Source organism: Gigantopelta aegis, chromosome 2, assembly GCF_016097555.1.
Source record: "Gigantopelta aegis isolate Gae_Host chromosome 2, Gae_host_genome, whole genome shotgun sequence".
Lineage (NCBI taxonomy): Eukaryota > Metazoa > Mollusca > Gastropoda > Neomphalida > Peltospiridae > Gigantopelta > Gigantopelta aegis.
Genome location: NC_054700.1, coordinates 5,578,414 through 5,597,441, shown reverse-complemented (window position 1 = coordinate 5,597,441; position 19,028 = coordinate 5,578,414). Strand labels below are relative to the sequence as shown.

At 38.8% G+C, this 19,028-nt stretch overlaps 1 protein-coding gene and 1 long non-coding RNA gene across 4 annotated transcripts in view; one reads left to right on the top strand and one right to left on the bottom strand.

Moving 5' to 3' along the window:
• The window catches only part of LOC121380361 (small conductance calcium-activated potassium channel protein 2-like), a 165,472-nt gene that overhangs the window by 84,962 nt on the left and 61,482 nt on the right, over window positions 1-19,028 (bottom strand). The window lies entirely within an intron of this gene.
• LOC121380376 overlaps window positions 10,589-19,028 on the top strand; it is a 34,446-nt gene continuing 26,006 nt past the window's right edge. Inside the window, exon 1 of one of the 2 annotated variants that reach the window (XR_005958922.1) lies at window positions 10,589-10,887. This is a non-coding gene — a long non-coding RNA (uncharacterized LOC121380376). Of the gene's footprint in view, window positions 11,038-19,028 lie in introns of both variants that reach the window. The other variant, XR_005958924.1, reaches the window with a different exon arrangement.

The following is a 19,028-nucleotide window of genomic DNA, read 5'->3' as shown; positions in this document are numbered from 1 at the left end:
ATTTAATCAGCCAGACGTCCGAACACACGTGGTCGCATTGCTTCTTAGACAAATTCGGTTAACGCCGCTCTTCATCGATGGGTAAACTCGATTTCCAGGGAGCTGTTGCGCCTGAGATATTGTTTTAAATAGAGCTGTCCATCTTCTGGGCTGAAATGTGCCCCCTTGAAGCAGAAGGCGCTAACGAGGTCGAAGATTAAGACCAGGAAGGTCGTGTTTGTGCCTTCAGTGGATGTAAGGCATACAGAAAAAACGATTGCATTCGATTAGATTAGGTTCTAGTTTGCAATGTTAAACCAGTTCAGCAAACGTACATGTATTAGAAGAAAATGTTCCTTTTGAGGGTAAATAAGATTGCAAACATGTAATAAGCTTTAGAAAGGAACTGTCTATTGGAAGCTGGGAGCTAGATGACGAACTCGCTTCTTAACACATAAACACCTATTTTTTAACCAAATAAAGAGTTACTATGTTATTTGATGTGACCTAAAAAGGAGAGGAGACAATCCAATGTAGTTAATGAGAGAGAGAGAGAGAGAGAGAGAGAGAGAGAGAGAGAGAGAGAGAGAGAGAGAGAGAGAGAGAGAGAGAGAGAGTGTGTGTGTGTGTGTGTGTGGTGTATTGTAGTGTATGCTAGGGTAGTAGTGTAGTGTAGTGCAGTGCAGTGTAGTGTAGTACAGTGCAGTGTAGTACAGTGTAGTGTAGTATATTGCAGAGGCTGGCGGATATATACATCTAGAAAGCTTTTACAGTAATACAAATCAATTAGGATGAGCGGAAATCGCAATGACCACACATTACTTATCGTTGTGAGCAAATCATTCCATTATTTAAGTTTGTAATCGCGATTAATCAACGTGAGACGACGAGCTGTTAACCTTGGCGTGAGACCGCCCCGGAGCCGCTCGATACAGCAATGTTACTGGGACGTGCGGCCGGGATGGGCAATGGCTCTCATGAATGACCAAATGAAAAAGCCACTATCCTAGGACAAGACAAAATATACTTTGAATCCTAGAAGACCGGCCTCAGTGGCGCAGTGGTTAAGCCATCGGAATACGGGCTGGTAGGTACATGAGTCGCAGCCCGGTACCAGCTCCAACCCAGAGCGAGTTCTTAAGGGCTCATTGGGTAGGTGTAAGACCACTATAGCCTCTTCTCTCTCACTAACCACTAACCAACTAACAACTAATCCACTGTCCTGGACAGACAGCCCAGATAGCTGAAGTGTGTGCCCAGGACAGCGTGATTGAACCTTAACTGGACATAAGAACGAAAATAAGTTGAAATGAAATTAATTCTGGAAGCAGTCCTGGTATTGTCAAAACGTCAGTTTGACTGCTGTGTGCAGAGATACGATTTTGAAAATGTTGATTGTTTAGTATTCCAAGACAGCACTAGAAATAAAATGTATTTATAAAATGTTTATAATTATTATAATTAGAAGAGTTGTGTAGTATATTATCTCTTGATTTTTTTTTTATCTTTGACTCTACCTTGTGCATAGATACGGTTTTGAAAATGTTAATTGTTTTGTCGTTCTGACTGGTCTGCCAATGATATTATAAGACAGGACTGGAAACAAAATGCATGTAGTAAATGTTTATACGTATTACCTATGGGAGTGTCATGTAGTGTTCTATCAGTCTTTGGAATAAACTTATCTGTTAAAAGTATTTACATATATTTTAAAGACACAAATTCAGTGCTACAGATATGCTGATTATACCAGACAACTCCCAAAAACTACTGATAACAGAAATTGATTATTTATGATGGCAATACCAGAAGTGTTCTGACATTCCAACAAAGCCTTTGATAAGCCATATTCTTATTTTGTTTAAAAAAAAAAAAAAAACCCAACAAAGACGCAAACCTATCTACTACATAAATTTAGTTGTTGTTGTTTTAGTTTTTTTTAGTCCGTTTACATCAAAGACATCAACATGAGTCGTTCATCATCCTAGGTTTGTACAAGCACGTTCTTTACTGCTACCATTTACACCACTAACGAGATAGGTATTAAAAAACGTTTTCCCCGTATTAAGTGAAAGACTATTGGTATATAATGTTGTAATGCGCAATACACATTTTACATCTTGAGATGTTATTTTCCTATTCGGTGTGGAGAATTTACCATTATAAATTAATGTTCTTCGACAAACTTTGTAAAATTGTTAGCATACCTACTTCTGCAAATAACCTTTTTTGTACCAGTACTCGTTTTAGTACTCATTGTATTTAGCATTTTGTGAATGAATGAATGAATGAATGAATGAATGAATGAATGAATGAATGAATGAATGAATGAATGAAAGAATGAATGAATGAATGAATGAATGTTTAACAAAACCCCAGCACAAAAATACACATCGGATATTGGGTGTCAGAAAAGGTAAGTACATGGAAATATCATTTATATAATGACTGTATAAAACCACAGTGTAAAGAGCTTGAGGGGTGGGGGTATAACACAATACAAATATCAAGGTAAATATATTTTAAAATTTTGTATAGAAATGAAAGTGTTTTAAAAAACCTTAAAATTAATTCTAGGTGAAATTTAAAAGATTCTTGTAAATACACAGGTTCACAAAATATCTGAATTAGCTCATTCTCAAAATCATTTGTGTACAGTGGCAACATAAAGTGTGAGTGGAAGAAAAGAAGAAAAGACGTACGGATTGGTTGACAGTAAAAAGATCAAACAAACGTAGTTAGTAAAAATAATAAAGCAAAAAATAAAGCTAACACTTTGAAGCAGATGTTGTAACCTTCATCCTGTGTACAGCTATTCAAATTGTGATGTGTAAAACAACAGTAATTTTCTTATTATTGGTAATAGAGAGGTCTGCAGAAGCCAAAGAAAGGTTTCAAAAATAGATATAATTTAAAACCCAATATTGATTTCGTGAAACCCGATTACCTGTCGCAGCTGCTTCCATCTCAGTAATCTACTTGGAATAATTCATTTTCCAAAAGGGTGAGAGTTAGAGGAACAGATAGATACAGACAAATATACGGACAGATGACAGGACAGACATACAGACAGACAGATATACATATACATACACAGGCACACAGATGGACAGACGAATGGACGGACTGAGGGATTGACCAAAAGCCACAGAGACATAAATATACACACAAAAAGGGATGGATGAAGGGAGGAATGTGAAGAAAGGGCGAAAAATAAAACAAGATATAGAGAGAAAAACAGATCAAAGAGAGAGAACAGCGACAGAGGGAGGAAATCAGAGAGAAGGAAGGAAGGAAATGTGTTATTTAATGACGCACTCAACACATTTTATTTACGGTTATATGGCGTCAGAAGTCAGAAAGAATTCATATTATTTGGTGCACGCTATTACGTGTATTATATAACATATGGTAATCGCGAACGTTGATCTAGATACTCGGAAAGGAGGCAACCGCTTAACCACTGAACAGAATTTCCGCGAATCAGTCGAACGAGTCACCAACTGCCATAAGTCATCTTATTTAGGACCGAATTATCTGCCCCTAAATTATTCTTAATTATCTGCCCGTACATTATTTTTAGTTATCTGCCCCTGAATCATTCTTAGTTACCTTCCCTTAAATCATTCTTAGTTATCTACCCCTAAATCATTCTTAGTTATCTGTCCTTATATCATTCTTAGTTATCTGTCCCTAAATCATTCTTAGCTATATGCCCGTAAATCATTCTTATTTATCTAACCATAAATCATTTTTAGTTATCTGCCCCTAATTCATACTTAGTTATCTTTCCGTATATTGTTCTTAGTTATCTGCCCCTAAATCATGCTTATTTATCTGCCCCTAAATTATACTTAGTTATCTATCCGTATATCGTTCTTAGTTATCTGCCCCTAAATCATTCTTAGTTAGTTTCCCCTAATTCATACTTAGTTATCTGCCTGTAAATCGTTCTTAGTTATCTGCCCCTAAATCATGCTTATTTATCTTCCCCTAAATTATACTTAGTTATCTATCCGTATATCGTTCTTAGTTATCTTCCCCTAAATCATTCTTAGTTAGTTTCCCCTAATTCATACTTAGTTATCTGCCTGTAAATCGTTCTTAGTTATCTGCCCCTAAATCATGCTTATTTATCTTCCCCTAAATCATTCTTAGTTATTTGCCCCTAATTCATACTTAGTTATCTGCCCGTAAATCGTTCATGGTTATTTCTCCACGTTTGGTACGTTACAAACGTCTATTATCGTTCATCATTTTCGACGTCCAATTATGACCAATATATGATTCAACCCCAAAACGGAAAGATCAGTGTTAAAGATAGTGACTTCCACAATTCATTTTAGGATTATCTGCAATATTAGTTAGACAGGGGAGAAAAGAGAGAAAGAAAAAAAGAGGAAATTTTCAAAGGAAGAATAACCGAACTAAATGGTGCCATCGCACAACTTGGTATATATATATATGTATATATATATATATATATATATATATATATATATATATATATATATATATATATATACACACACACACACACATACATACATACACACACATACACGCATATGCACGCACGCACACACACGTACACACACGTACATACACATACATGTATACATTTACACACAGGAACTGCATATATAATGATATACGTAATATTATACTAGTATTTCTAATGATATACTTAATAAATATACTAGTATTCCTATTAGAAACAGTTTCGGTATAAACGAGAGCATCTGCTTCAGTATGACATTGATGTGAATTCAATTCTTTGTAAAACTTAAAAAAAAAAAAAATCCACTCAAACAACCTTAAAATTAAATTTATATAATAATAAAATATATACGTGTAAGTCAAACTATGGGTTCGCGTCCAACACATTTTGATGTTCAAATCACGAATGTTATGCCCTCGAAATAGAACAGTGACTTCTGTCCCTTGCATTACATGCAAGGATTTTGTTCTGGCATCTAATTGTGTAGTACTCACTGCAACATGTCTCATGGCAAAAGAACTCTTAATGCTAGATAAGTAGCAGACACGCCAATTTTGTCATTACCCTTGCCAAATCACTGCGTCTACTCTTCGATACGACAATGGCACGATAATTAGACGTGAATTGCTTCCAAAATGGCCGATATGAAAATAGTAATCTGTCTTGTGGCCCTGAGTAAAAACGAATTGTTATTTCACGACACAAAGAAGAAGAAAAAAAAAAGACTTTTGAAAATTCGTCGAGCAATTTCCAAAGCGTCAGTAAAAGCCCAAAGGAGATACTGTTTCTCTTTTTGATGCTATCTAATGTATTTTAGATGATTCAAGTTGCGGAATTACGCGAAAGTGGAGGCACCGATATTTTTATGTTAGTAATTTGTTCAAGCAGTATGTTGGCTAACGAATTCATTTCTAACAATAGTTTAATATTCACACTTCGGCAAACCTGGACAATTTCATATAAGTTCAATACAACATTATCTAAATTAGTTTTTTGTCAACTGTTGAGTGTGTGTGGTTTTGTTTTCGGTGGGTTTTTTGTTCAGTTCTTTCTGAAACTAATTATTTTTCCGTTTCCATCCATCTGTTTCACAGTGTCACATCACCAAATTCTATATAGGCTTCATGTTACAACAGCAGTCTTGTTAAAATGTGTTTGGATTGGTTAAACTGACATTGCGTTCGTACATAATGTTAAAATAAGTGGTTTTTATGAATCTCTATAAATTACTAATTACTAATGCACTAATGTCTGATGTCACGTTCAGTGAAGAATCTTGTGTCAACATGAGTGTCATTCATTCGTTTATTTTAACTTATTTCCGTGCTTATAATCAAAGTTAAGGTTCAAGCATGCTATCCTGGGCACACACCTCGGCTATCTGGGCTGCCTGTCGAAGACAGTGGATTAATGTTAATTGTTAATGGAAGACTACTGGCCTTACACCTTCTCATTTACAGTTAAAACTCGCTCGGATGGAAGCCGATACAAGGATGCGAACCCAGTATCTATCAGCCTTAAGTTCAATGGCTAAATCGTCACAGAGGCCGGTGCACAACACAATCAAATGAGCATTATTTACAGAAAGATGTAATATCGAAAGAGGTAATAGAATTGACTGGCTCAACCGATCGACTGGTCATTTATTTATTATGGAGCGTAGTATTCTCAGCGGACCCTGGTCAAGCTGACCCAGCCAGCAGCCATTTTGATATTATAGCACTCATAAATGATATGTTTTATAGTTTTTCTTTTTGATGATTTGAGGGGTTTTAAAAAATAATTTTGTTTATAGTATTTTTTATTGTCGTCTCTGGGTGAGAGCAGATACAAGGATGCGAACACTGTACCTACCAGCTTTAAGTTCAACGGTAAATAGCCACAGAGGCCTGTGCACCACACATGTCAGTGAGCATTATTTATATATATTTAATGTTATGGTACAAACGTATGGGGTATTAATATTGTCAAATTACTGAAGATATTCAGATTAAAATATTCAAACGGTATTTAAAATTAGGGGTAAATACCAGTTATATTATGCATTTAAATGAATGTGGTAGAGCTGCTATACAGCTTATATATTCCACCAGAGCTATTAAATATTGGTATAGGCCATTACAAAATATTCAGGAAACTTGAATAAGAAGGATGCATCGCATGAGTTACTCGTATAAAAGCTAATATATTTGCATCAGCATTTGACTATGTTTGGAATCCCCGGGATGTTGGAAGTGCAAAGTCGCTATAAACAATTGCATTTAAACAACGATTGTTTGACACCTCCAATAAAAGTGGTGTGGTTTTATTACTAAACTATCAGTGTAAGCCATTGCTAAATGTAGAACGTTATCTCACTGTTTACTAAATCATAGAGTAATTTATATTAAATTTACATGTATATATTTGTTTCTGTTGATCAAGGAAGGTACATCAAAACAGCTTATACTGAAAAAACTTGTTTTCCATATTGTCTGAATAAAGGATTACGATATATCGACGATGAACTTCATATCTTGTTTGTATGTAAGCGATATGATGCACTGAGAGATCATATTTCAACATTCATACAAAACCCCTCATTCATTGCAAACGTGTATTGACACTGACGACAGAGAATCTGGGTGTATTATTTAACATGCCTTTATCTATATAATGTGCAAACAGTCAGAAATACATACAAGTTTAAATATACAACCATACTCCGCAAATGCTTAAATATACAAATATACTCCGCAAATGTTTAAATATACAAATATACTCCGCAAATGCTTAAATATACACATATACTCCGCAAATGCTTAAATATACAAATATACTCTGCAAATGCTTAAATATACAAACATACTCTGCAAATGCTTAAATATACATGATGATGATGATGCTAATGTTGATGAGGATTAGGATGATGATGATTATGATTCTTTCTATTCGATGGCTTAACCACGACAACACCGACGTCATGCCTGTTGTCCATATACCCAGGGGCTGACGCGAGCACGACTACTACTGCCCGATTTAGCCATTAAAACGATAATAGTCTTGCCACGAAACAGATGACAATTCCAGACATTTACAAATCGCGCGCCAGTGTTTGGAAATATTTAACATTTACGATACACGGTTGCAACATATGTGCTGAGCTATGGATCTCGATTCCCACACCTCAGATAGAAACACGTAAAACACCCAAGGCCGTGTACACATCGCAGAACCTAAACAAACCTGGCATCGAGCAGGTACAAGATCCAAGATCTTTCTTATTTATGGCGAAATTTGAGCTCCGGGGGGAAAAAAATCATCACAAACCGTTCGGTGTGGTGCTCCGAACTATAAAGGCCGGAAACAAGCACGAAATGCTACAGCGAAAGACTACATGGGTTTGCCCACGTTGAAACAACACGTCTGCAAAAGGCTGATTACTTGCAATGATGTAATAACTAGTGTTTGCGTAGAAATGTGGGGGTATTTATCCAAATACGAACTGTTTTTGGTAAGGGCAAGATGTTTTCTTTCTTTCTTTTTTTTTTTGGTCTTACCTGTGGGTTTTTTGTTTGCTGATGTTGTTTTGCTTTTATTTTTAGTTGGCGGGGAGGGGTGGGGTGGGGGGTGCATTGTGTTTCATGTCGAGTGTGAGTGTATGCTTTTTTGCTTCTTTTTTGTTCGATGAGGTTTTTGTTGTGTTTTTTATTGCACGTGAGGGCCTCGAAATGGGGTGTACACCATCAGAAGCCCCTCTTGGACTGTCCCTGTTTTTTGTTTTTATTTATTACTGTTTTCATCAGAACAGCCACGTGTTGTCTTAGATCCCATAAGAAAAATTAAATAATCAAACACGCAATATTGCATGGCAAAAGAGTATTGCAAAAAGATATAAAAACGGCGGGAATTCGCATTTACCGCTATACAGGCAATATTAAAACTTAACGACGTTATTTACACGCAATCCAATGCGTATATCCACGTAAGGTTCAAGCACGCTGACCTGGGTTTACATCTCACTAAGCTCGACTGTTTGTACAGGACAGAAGAGAACAGGGTAGGAACATGCATACACATACACATACACACACACACAGAGAGAGAGAGAGAGAGAGAGAGAGAGAGAGAGAGAGAGAGAGAGAGAGAGAGAGAGAGGGAGAGAGACACACACACACACACACACACACACACACACACACACACACACCTGTGTTAAGGTTTGTTGTTAGTGGTTGACGGGTAAGTCAATGTAGAAGTCTTACACACCTCCACCAAGCCGTTCAAACTCATTCTGGGTGTTCGACCATATACTGGGATACGAACTTAATTCATACTATTGATATCTCTCTCGTTCCAACCAGTGTCACATAGCCGTTGAAAGGCACTGAAATGTACTGTTCTATGTATGTTGAGGTGCATGTAAATTATCCCTTGTTGCTAATGGAAAAAAAGGTATCGGATTTCACATGATTAATCAATAAATGTGTTCTAGTGGTTTCATAAAACCAAAAATATATTTGATCTTTAACTGTAAGTTATTGGGCGACCTTTATAGATACATTTGGTCTCAGTGGACTAAATTTTCTGCCATTCATTTTTGATCTACTTCCCATACAGCGTGTATTTCCGGAACTATCTTTTATTCGTTTCATCAAATATTCATAATGAGCCTTTTAAAGTTCATTGATTTTCAAAACACTCTTCAGTTATTTTGGATGGGCAGTCAAGCCTGGAAACAATGGGTTAAAGTAATGTGTTCATAAAGCACTGCTATTATAGATTTATTTTGTCAGCAAACATTCGATGGTAAAACATAATTATTTGTCTTTGGGCGACGGCACGGATAGTGATATATCAATGTTAGCCAGACTTGACCAAACGATAAAAAATGCGATACTTTAGAGTGTAGAGTAATCAAATTCGTTTGGTCCTATATAACTTTATGATTACTGTAGCCTAACATAAAACAATTGAGACAAATAATGTCGCAACCTTGTCAGAACCTTTATTCCTTTTGCCTGGAGGCATGATGATTTAAATACTACCTACTACAAGTGTTTAATGACAAAGAATACATAATAAATATAGATTCATTTTTAGAATATTAGTGTTTGTATATTCGATGTGTTTCTGGTTGTCGTAATGTTTGTAAGTAGCCCAAACTGAATTTATTTATATTTATAAATGTTTTATTTAATGACGCACTCAACACATTTTATTTACGATTATATGGCGTCGGACATAATATTGGTTATTAACCACAAAGATATTGAGACAGGAAACTCGCTGTCGCCACTTCAAGGGTTACTCTTCGATTAGCAGCAAGGGATCTATTATATGCACAATCCCACAGACAGGATAGTACGTACCAAGGTCTTTGTTACACCAGTTGTGGAGCAATGGCTGGAACGAGAAATAGCCCTATGGGTCCACCGATAGGGATCGATCCTAGACCGACCGCGCATCAAGCGAACGCTTTAAGACTAAAGTTTGTTTTGTTTAACTACACCACTAGAGCACATTGATTTATTAAACATCGGTTATTGGATGTCAAACATTTGGTAAACATTTTTCTCGTTGTCTTGGGGGAAACCCGCTACATTTTCCCCTATATAATAGCAGCAAGAGATCTTTTATATGCATTTTTCCATAGACAGGACAGCACATACCAAGGCCTTTGATATACCAATCATCAGGACGGGAAAACCCCCCAATCTTCTTCTTCTTCTTCTTCTTCTTCGAAAGCTCAGACAGTAGCTCCAGTAGCTAAACACAATCTGAGAATGGGTTCACTGAGGCGGTTCGATCCCACAGCGCTCGCCTGTCAATACATTCAATACAACATGAGACTACGTGTTTTGTTCCCTGCATACAAACTGACTGTTTTTGCCACGAAATGAATTTAGTATTAGCTATACTTCGAGCGATTCCGTGCATGTATTGTCCTTCAAATGGTCGCGTGCCAGACAGAATACCAAATCAAACACTGACAATGAGATATACAATTCGCCAACACCAGATGACCACGTGTCAGTCACCACGGCAAAATGTTCCATAATGGACAGATGACGTCATACGGGCCGTCGTCGGGCAACTAGAAAAATTACGCTTGTGATTGTGTTCACTAGAACAATGGGCTGTTCGTACCATACTGGAAAATCGCCTATACGTTTGTTGCCCAGGGAATAGTGTTTGTTATGTCCAAATACCCCATTAGTCGCGAAATACCCAAACTCTTTTAATAACTACGAACTATTATGGTTTTGCACTACGGGAGAAGTGATGGTAAATTGCAGCTTTCCACGCACATTTTAAATGAAAATGTCGGAACGATAATGGACCGGGTATAAACCGTATCCGCTTTGTTCCGACGTGCCATAATTGGTGACGAATTTATGACAATACACTTCAAGGGAATTAGTTTTGTAAGTGATTAGTGAGCAATAACAATGTATATTCATTTCGTAGCAGTTGGACCTTTCTGTTCTCGTGTCACTAAAATAGACTGCAGATTTTTAATAAGGAATTACGACCGACCTCGTGATGTCGTGCTTAAGTCATTGGATACAAGGCTGGTAAGTACAAGGTTCGCAACCCGGTACCGGTAGAGCAAGTACAAGGTTCTTCAACACCTTCTTCTCCGGTACCGGCTAACCCACTGTCCTGGACAGACAGCCCAGGTAGCAACACCTTCTTCTCTTCACTAACGCTAACAACTAACCCACTGTCCTGGACAGACAGCCCAGGTAGCAACACCTTCTTCTCTCTCACTAACCGCTAACAACTAACCCACTGTCCTGGACAGACAGCCCAGGCAGCAACACCTTCTTCTCTCTCACTAACCGCTAACAACTAACCCACTGTCCTGGACAGACAGCCCAGGTAGCAACACCTTCTTCTCTCTCACTAACCGCTAACAACTAACCCACTGTCCTGGACAGACAGCCCAGGTAGCAACACCTTCTTCTCTCTCACTAACCGCTAACAACTAACCCACTGTCCTGGACAGACAGCCCAGGCAGCAACACCTTCTTCTCTCTCACTAACCGCTAACAACTAACCCGCTGTCCTGGACAGACAGCCCAGGCAGCAACACCTTCTTCTCTCTCACTAACCGCTAACAACTAACCCACTGTCCTGGACAGACAGCCCAGGTAGCAACACCTTCTTCTCTCTCACTAACCGCTAACAACTAACCCGCTGTCCTGGACAGACAGCCCAGGCAGCAAACCTTCTTCTCTCTCACTAACCGCTAACAACTAACCCGCTGTCCTGGACAGACAGCCCAGGTAGCAACACCTTCTTCTCTCTCACTAACCGCTAACAACTAACCCACTGTCCTGGACAGACAGCCCAGGTAGCAACACCTTCTTCTCTCTCACTAACCGCTAACAACTAACCCACTGTCCTGGACAGACAGCCCAGGCAGCAACACCTTCTTCTCTCTCACTAACCGCTAACAACTAACCCACTGTCCTGGACAGACAGCCCAGGTAGCAACACCTTCTTCTCTCTCACTAACCGCTAACAACTAACCCACTGTCCTGGACAGACAGCCCAGGTAGCAACACCTTCTTCTCTCTCACTAACCGCTAACAACTAACCCACTGTCCTGGACAGACAGCCCAGGCAGCAACACCTTCTTCTCTCTCACTAACCGCTAACAACTAACCCACTGTCCTGGACAGACAGCCCAGGTAGCAACACCTTCTTCTCTCTCACTAACCGCTAACAACTAACCCGCTGTCCTGGACAGACAGCCCAGGTAGCAACACCTTCTTCTCTCTCACTAACCGCTAACAACTAACCCGCTGTCCTGGACAGACAGCCCAGGTAGCAACACCTTCTTCTCTCTCACTAACCGCTCACTAACCGCAGCCCAGGTAACACCTTCTTCTCTCTCCAAAACCCACTGTCCTGGACACCCGCTGTCCTGGACAGACAGCCCAGGTAGCAACACCTTCTTCTCTCTCATTAACCGCTAACAACTAACCCACTGTCCTGGACAGACAGCCCAGGTAGCAACACCTTCTTCTCTCTCACTAACCGCTAACAACTAACCCACTGTCCTGGACAGACAGCCCAGGTAGCAACACCTTCTTCTCTCTCACTAACCGCTAACAACTAACCCACTGTCCTGGACAGACAGCCCAGGTAGCAACACCTTCTTCTCTCTCACTAACCGCTAACAACTAACAACTAACCCACTGTCCTGGACAGACAGCCCAGGTAGCAACACCTTCTTCTCTCTCACTAACCGCTAACAACTAACCCACTGTCCTGGACAGACAGCCCAGACAGCTGAAGTGTATGCCCAGGACAGCGTGGTTGAAACTTAATTGGATATAAGCAAGAAAATAAGTTGAAATGAAAAAAGGAATTAAGGAATGATGGCTTTGCAAAACCAATGTAAACCTGCTTGTAGAGAAATAAATATATACTACAAAAAAGCTTTGTTTTTACAAAACATGTTAAGTAAATCATATTTGAAAAGTTATAAACAAAAGTCTGTAACTAAAAGGAGCAACTGGCGTGCAACCACCGTTGGCAGATAAACATTTATGAATATATAATTAAATACAAATTATGAGAACATTGTTAAACGCGAGAAAATTTTCACGCTATTTTGTTTTCTCCTAAAGTACTTGCTGAGCCCATGGAAATGGCACTAATACCACATAGCTATTTCTTTTAAAATTAAGTCATAATCATCTTTTGTCAGTCTACTTTAACAAACAAAAACAAAAACATCACCACCACCACCAACAAACATCTTTGTTCAAAACGCCTGAGGGCTAAAACTAATTAGTTACAGGCTCCTTTCAACAGTTTGGTCATTTAATTTCTAAATTCCAAATGCCCTAAACTATTAGAACATTATGAGTGAATTTGGACACAGTAGGACTTCATCAAGAGAATTACCATTTTCTATAATGTAGACTCAACCTTAAGGACTACACAACCTTTGTTGCAGCCGCTCCCTTAGAATTCTGCATGTTATCTATACTCTTCAAAAAAGTAGGGAAACCTGAAATATTAATGTTACTATCAACTATTAGTCCGAACATACGTTTTGACCACAGACATTCTAGTAAAGAAAGAAAGAAAGAAAGAAGTGTTTTATTTAACGACGAACTCAACACATTTTATTTACGGTTATATGGCGTCAGACATATGGTTAAGGACCACACAGATTTTTTTTAGAGGAAACCCGCTGTCGCCACATAGGCTGCTCTTTTACGACAGGCAGCAAGGGATCTTTTATTTGCGCTTTCCACAGGCAGGATAGCACAAACCATGGCCTTTGTTGACACCAGTTATGGATCACTGGTCGGTGCAAGTGGTTTACACCTACCCATTGAGCCGTGCGGAGCATTCACTCAGGGTTTGGAGTCGGTATCTGGATTACAAATTCCATGTCTCGACTGGGATCCGAACCCAGTACCTACCAGCCTGTAGACCGATGGCCTGCCACGACGCCACCGAGGCCGGTCTAGTAAAGAACGTTCAGGTCTCTTTGTCAACACACCGAAACACATTCCATAGTTTGCACGTGCATCACGCAGTTGCCCCGTGCACGTGCGTGGGGTGTCATTGTTGATTTGACCATTTCCAGGAAAAAAAAGAAAGAAGTGTTTTATTTAACGACGCACTCAACACATTTTATTTACGGTTATATGGCGTCAGACATATGGTTAAGGACCACACAGATTTTGAGAGGAAACCCGCTGTCGCCACTACATGGGCTACTCTTCCGATTAGTAGCAAGGGATCTTTTATTTGCGCTTCCCACAGGCAGGATAGCACAAACCATGGCCTTTGTTGAACCAGTTATGGATCACTGGTCGGTGCAAGTGGTTTACACCTACCCATTGAGCCTTGCGGAGCACTCACTCAGGGTTTGGAGTCGGTATCTGGATTAAAAATCCCATGCCTCGACTGGGATCCGAACCCAGTACCTACCAGCCTGTAGACCGATGGCCTGCCACGACGCCACCGAGGCCGGTCAATTTCCAGGAAAGTCGATTAATCACTGTGTAACATTATTTCTGTCAATCTTTTTCATTCTGTTGATCATACAGTTGTTATTGTTTTGTTTTTAGTCATTTTTATTGTTTGAATTTACGATTTACCGATAAAAAAAACGCCAACTTTCAAATTTCACTTCTGACCCCAATCGTCCTTTAATGCCTTTGGTGGTCATAAAACTGAATACTACGTAATACTGAACTACCGGTTGTACTGTTTGCCCATTCCCCACAGCTAATATACCTTACAATTTTGGCAATTGTACATTCTTATTACAGTTCCTCTACGTTTTTTGAAGAGTATATATATTTTACGAACTCCTGTTATCTTGTCACTGTAAAGACGATTCCTTAGAGGTCGTGTCAAGCTATAGCTTGCTAACCTCAAAATCTCTGGTGAATCTCAATTCGGAGCTAGGCACAAGTGGGTTTTCACATTTTGGATCATGGGCGTTACCATGTGTTATAATGTAGATCCAACCTACAATACATTTGTTAAAGGTTTTCCACTTAAATTGTTCACATTGTCGATGGTTGGTCAAAGGTCGTGTCAAATTGTCTATTGGTCTAATTGGTCGCAAGTGTTTTCTCATGACCAAGGGCCTCACAATCCGGAAGAGGTTTTGTCCCTTGCTGACGTCAGAATCTCTGGGGAATCACAATTTGGAGCAATGCTCCTACAGAAGACCAGATTCTGAATTTCAAATGGCGAATAAATGAGTCGATCAACATCTGTGCTGTCTATGCCCTCGTATCAGTCATCTGCCATCATTTGCGACATTCCGAATTTCTTTACGGCAGAACGGGGCACTTTACTACAGAATAGGAATGGAGCAATTTAAAGCAAACCGCCGAAAGTTAAAATAGACCAAGGATACAAGGTAGCCGTGTTGTTACTTTTAGCATAATTTAGCATATTACGTCATTATACAAAATTAAGTATTAAATTGAACACCGATTCAGCGAATCACAAGTGGAACGAATTTAAAATATGCTGATTAATACCACCTAGTGTTGAGCGTCACCTAAATGAATGAATGAATGAATGAATGAATGCATGAATGAATGAACAAACGAACGAGCGAACGGAAGGGTGAACGAATGAATGAATCAACAACCAATGAACAAACGAACAATGAATTTTAACTTAATAGACAGCACGGTACCCCCACCCCCTCATCATATCGCTGGTTCCCAATATAAACCCATACGCCCGTGGTTTATAGCGATACCTAATAGAAATCCAGCACAATATTAAAATGTGTGGCATGTTCTAACCAACACAAGTGTGTTGGACATTGCATATAAACGATCGTTGCTGCTAATGGATAAAAAGAATCTGGATCTGAAGTAAGAGTCTACTCTTGTGTTCTACACCTAGTACCCTCAGTTACTATATATGCTTGGAACGTAACGGCCGGGGATTATACATTGTCTAGCTGTGTCACTGGAAAACAGACATTCATTTCCCACCAGACTCCGGGTGATACACCCAGAACCTCCGCCTCTCTTGTGTCGAGTGTTTTTAAACCACAGCTGTGCCGTCCGTTGTCGTCAGGTTCAGTGCAAGCGCTTCTAACGATTACCACCAATTGAAAACATCAATACCAATATATGTAATTGAAAATGCTGCTGCCGATGCAAATGTTATTTCTATCATTGCTGCTACAATGCAGAGCGGCCCCTGGGATGCGGTCGCGTCACCGAGGACTGGCGGTCAAAAGTTGTTTATTACTGGCAAGTAATTGGAACACGATTCAGATGGCAGGCTCCCATTGTTCTACGGGCTGAACAGGTTGGTTAACAAAGTGTATAAAGCACGTTTCAATGGCGCACTATAAACCTGTTTCAGTGATTCAGAATTACTATTTCTGATAGACCAAATCCACGAGGGAATGCAGTCGCAGGATGTTTTCCAGCAACAATACTAAGTTATTTTGCTGTACGTAGTAAGCCGTCGTTATTTCTGTTTTATAATAATAATAATAATAATAGATTTTTATTTCAGATCAGAGATCCATAGAACATATATAAACATCACATACAAAACTGATTACATAATATACAGCAGCTTGTGCCAGCGATTTACACATACAGATTTGACGTACACAGTTGTACACCGCAGGTGGGCAAGTAGGTCGTTTGAAGTTGTTTCGATTCTGCTCTTCAGCGAATATGCTGTTGAGCGAAGTAAAGCGCCAAAGCTTTTTACTCGATGACTGACAAACATCTTGCTGGCACTGTATGGTCGTCGTTGTCCGATCATCCATCGGTATGCATTATTATAACATATGTTAAGATCTTTCATGGTATCCTGCTTAAATTTCACCCATAATGCACCCGCGTACAAATTACTACAATAACTCACAAATAATTGTGTTTTAACATTTGATTCTGAACATTTTGCAAATCGCCGCAACAACATGTTTGCACGTACACAAAGGGCTCTATACTGTCGTTTAATGTCTTTATCGTCTTTCATGTTTTTGCATATGATATGACCTAGATATTTATAGTTGTCAACAAATTTCAGTACATCACCACACAAATATATCGAAGGCACATTGATCAACTTCAGAGTTTCTGGCTCAATACACATACAAACAGTTTTCATTGTATTATATATAATATCATAATCTTCTGCAAATTTCTCGCAAATCGTTAACATTTTTCTTAATGCAGAAATAGATGGGCAAACAAGTGACATATCATCAGCAAAACTGAAGTTATTTAGAAACACCCCACCAACATTACACCCAACTGCACATTTTGACAACTGTAGGTTAAGGTCATCAATATATATATTAAATAATAAGGGTGACATTACCCCACCTTGACGGACGCCATTTGTTACATTAAAATTACAGGAAATATATGCACCCCATTTTACACTAAACAATTGGGTTAAATACCATGCTTTGAGAAAGCGAACTACAAAAGTAGGCACGCCTTTTTTCAAAAGTGTCATATATAATGTCCAGTGATTTACTCGGTCAAAGGCTTTTTTTCGCATCCAAAAAGCAAACATACACAGGACTACCTTGTGAAATGTAAAAGTTAATAACTTCCTTAAAAGCAAATAAACACATATCGGTGGATGTCCCACTTTTAAAACCAAACTGATAATCTGATGTACTCAGGTCTATTCGTGATAACAGTACATGTTCCATAACTTTTGATATCACAGTTGCTAATGCAATTGGACGGTAATTGCCTTTATCTGTTATGTCTCCGGTTTTGTTTTTCACAATAGGAACAAGAATAACATCTGTCATACTACTAGATACATGCCCGTGTACAAGCATGGCACTGAAACAAACTGCTAATAGAACGAATAATCTCTTGGGCGCATATTGGAGGTGTTCCGCTGAGAGACCGTCATTCCCTGCTGATTTCCCACTGCTAAGTTTAAAAACAAACTCCATTACCTCATTGGGATTTACGTTCATTTCAGCAACATAACTTGAATCATTAGCAATATACTCTTCAACATATGCTCGATGATGCTGACCTGTCACAGAATTTAGAAGTTCTTTATAATGTTCTTTAAACAAACCTGCAATATTCTCTTCCCCGGTCACACCATCCACAGTTGTTGCCAATAGAGTTCGTTTATTATTTTCTTTAGAAATATTTTTCCAAAATTCACGAAAGTTCATGTCGGTCAAATTTTGTGCTATAGCATCTGCCTTCATTCTATCGTTCTCATTTTGACACATTCTAAGAGCGTATTTAAACTGCCTACGTGTTTTGTTCATATTTTCACATATAAGTCCTGTTCTAGGTTTTTATATATCCCACCGCCCTCTTTCCTTTTGAATTCTATCTTATTTGTTCCTGGTCTTTCAGATATTATTTTTTATTGTTGTTATCCTCCTCCAACTCCAAGTCCTTGTCATCATCGACAGCAGCAGGCGCTCGTCTCTTGTTGCAATCCGCGCACACGCCACTGCACATGAGGTTTAGCTGTTGGCTTAGTCTGACCATTTCGCGGAGTGTTCAGTGATTATTTCTAGCATTGTTAAAGCGACAGACTCTAGTTTTTAAACACTATGGCGTTTTTGTTCGCGATTAGAGCCGTTTTTGATAATTAAAATCAGGCATTACTTACCGGTTGATTTTATTGTTTAGATGATCAATTTCCGTACATTCAAAGTGTTTCTGGTCATCCTGGTATTTTTTTAATACCACAAAAATGCATTGTTCGTATAAAGCGCACGTACCTCTGAGAAGTAACAGTTATGGACACGAGTTTTAAGTGTATTTAACCGGTTCGCCGTCAAAAAAATCTTATTTCACTATGTTTTAACCAATCCAAATGTGATACAGGTTTGTGGGTTAACCAAATTTGATGTCTGTTTTCACGCGTTGAATCTAGGCTTTGCTACTTAAAGAGACACTTGTCACTTCTTACTATATGTCCCTACTTCTAGTGGTTGTTAATTTAAATTAGTAGCAAGCGTCATTTAAATACAAAACAAAGCTCAGCAATGACACTGGCAATAAATAATGAAATAAAATACCTTTAAACTTAAAAC